Source organism: Macaca thibetana, chromosome 9 (assembly GCF_024542745.1).
Source record: "Macaca thibetana thibetana isolate TM-01 chromosome 9, ASM2454274v1, whole genome shotgun sequence".
NCBI classification, from domain to species: domain Eukaryota; kingdom Metazoa; phylum Chordata; class Mammalia; order Primates; family Cercopithecidae; genus Macaca; species Macaca thibetana.
Window position 1 is genome coordinate 106,065,001 of NC_065586.1, and position 2,444 is coordinate 106,067,444.

The 2,444-nt window shown below is 47.3% G+C and overlaps 1 non-coding gene across 1 annotated transcript; it reads left to right on the top strand.

Moving 5' to 3' along the window:
- The first annotated feature begins 739 nt into the window (after nucleotides 1-739).
- Nucleotides 740-856, top strand: LOC126963486 (small nucleolar RNA SNORA18). The gene has a single exon (XR_007729116.1). It is a non-coding gene; the product is annotated as a small nucleolar RNA SNORA18 (small nucleolar RNA).
- Nucleotides 857-2,444: the final 1,588 nt, after the last annotated feature.

Below are 2,444 nucleotides of genomic sequence, written 5' to 3' on the forward strand. Positions count from 1 at the left end.
GCTGAGTGTTGGCCCAGTATGCCAGGTTCATTCCAATCTCTTAACACCATTTGTCCCACCTGGAAGACCCTTTCCCTCGTCTTCTAATTCTGCTATACTTCCAGGCCCAGGTGGAGCCACACCTACACTGTGAAATTGGCCTCTATTACTGCAGGCCAACACTGTCCAATAGGACTTTCTCTAGTGAGAAGGTTAATGTTGCATTCTCCCATATAATGGCCACTAGGTACATGTGGCTCTTGAGCCCTTACTATGCCTAGTATGACTGAGAAACTACATTTTTAATTCATTTAATTTTCTTTAATTTACATTTAAATAGCTTGTGGCTAGTGGCTACCATATTGAACACACAACTTTACCTTATACTGACTCCCTGTATTGCCTTGATTATATTCCTTCAGGAACTGAATATGAAGTTAATAGGTCTTCTGCGGCTGGGCGCGGTGGCTCACGTCTATAATCCCAGCACTTTGGGAGGCCGAGATAGACGGATCACGAGGTCAGGAGATCGAGACCATCGTGGTTAACACGGTGAAACCCCGTCTCGACTAAAAATACGAAAAAAAAAAATAGCCAGGCGTGGTGGCGGGCGTCTGTAGTCCCAGCTACGAGGAAGGCTGCGAAAGGAGAATGGCATGAACCCGGCAGGCGGAGCTTGCAGCGGGTGGAGATCGCACCACGGCACTCTGGCCTGGGGGACAGGGCAAGACTCCGTCTCAAAAAAAAAAAAAAAAAACCCGATGGGGCTTTTCCTGTAGCTTGCACGTCGTTGGAAATGCCTCATAGAGTAACTCTGTGGTTTTACTTTACTCACAGGACTATTGTTAAATCTGTGGGAAGGAACTACAAGACAGTTGCTAAAAGTTTGAAAAAGACAGTTACTAAATGTTATGAAAAACCAGATAATCTACTTTTTTACCTTAGGTATTGGCATATTCCACACATCTGTACCATTCTTGAGTGATCGCTTAGGAATGAATGCGACTTGAACTCATTCATATTGAGAGGGTGTCAAATTGAGAACCAGGCAGATCCCCACCACCGGCAGTCAAAAGGACCCTAAAGGCCGGGCGCGGTGGCTCAAGCCTGTAATCCCAGCACTTTGGGAGGTCGAGACGGGCGGATCACAAGGTCAGGAGATCGAGACCATCCTGGCTAACACGGCGAAACCCCGTCTCTACTAAAAACACAAAAAATTAGCCGGGTGAGGTGGCGGCGCCTGTGGTCCCAGCTACTCGGGAGGCTGAGGCAGGAGAATGGCGGGAACCCGGGAGGCAGAGCTTGCAGTGAGCTGAGATCCGGCCACTGCACTCCAGCCTGGGCGACAGAGCGAGACTCCGTCTCAAAAAAAAAAAAAAAAAAAAAAAGGACCCTAAAGTAAATTGGTTGAAGAAATTAGATCCCAAAGATTCTTGGTGAATTTTGAAGTCTTCATCAGTATACCCATATTAAAAGGAGATGACAGAAGCCAAAGTAATTTTGGGCTGACAGGACAGCTGGATCAGTTTCATTAAAAAGGATAAACTTGAAGATCTTTTGACTCCAGCTTTTTAGGGGATCTAAAGTGACCTTGATGGACAGCGGAAGAAATCACAACATGGAATTCCTTGAATAAAAATGTATTGACTTTAAAAAAAAAAAAAAGGTCTTCTGCTTCTTTTACTTACTTAAGTCTTATCTTTAGAGCTGAACCATTAGCATAAGAAAAGAGAGACAGGAAAAATCTACTTGTGTGGCCATACTATTGGCACACGGTGCTGAGCACAGAGGACGTCAGTCTCAGTGAATTCCTGCTGAAATCAGTTGCTGGTTCAAAATAGGCAGAGGTGGAATACAAGGCCTGGAGCACTTGGAGGCCTAAGTGGATGGTGCTCTGCTTTTGGGTGTGGGGTAGAAGGTGGATTCCCAGGAAGAAGCTAACAGCTCCCCTGTTACAGAAGTCAGCACCTAGAGCCTAGATGAAGACAGACTTTAGTCCTGGCCAAGTACATACTGAAACTCCTCTGAGGCCTTCCTGCCCTTTCCTGGAATCCTCCTGCACCTCCCAGATGGCTCACAGTTCCAGAGCGCATGTCTGAGGCAGAGTGGAGAGAGATGATTACAAAGCAGCAGCGCAGTGCAGCGAAAGCGCCTGGGGTGTTAATTAGAGGCATTAACTGTAGCATTCCTGAGAACCCACGAACTCTCTCCTCCCTTCGCCAAGCCACAGAAACACCCTCTTTGGGATTTTCTCTCTGAAGTAGTAAGGAACAGCAGAGTGGGAGAGAGAAGCAGCTGAGCAGCAAATTTTTGACATGCCCTGACCCTGCAGCTTGTCCTTAGGCCCTGCCCTCCAGTCTCGGGTGTTTCCCACTGGGACAGGCAGTGAGGGACAGGGTCAGCAGGGACACTCAATGAAATGAAAGGGGCAGGCCTTTAATTACCCCTGTAATCCCAGCGTTTGG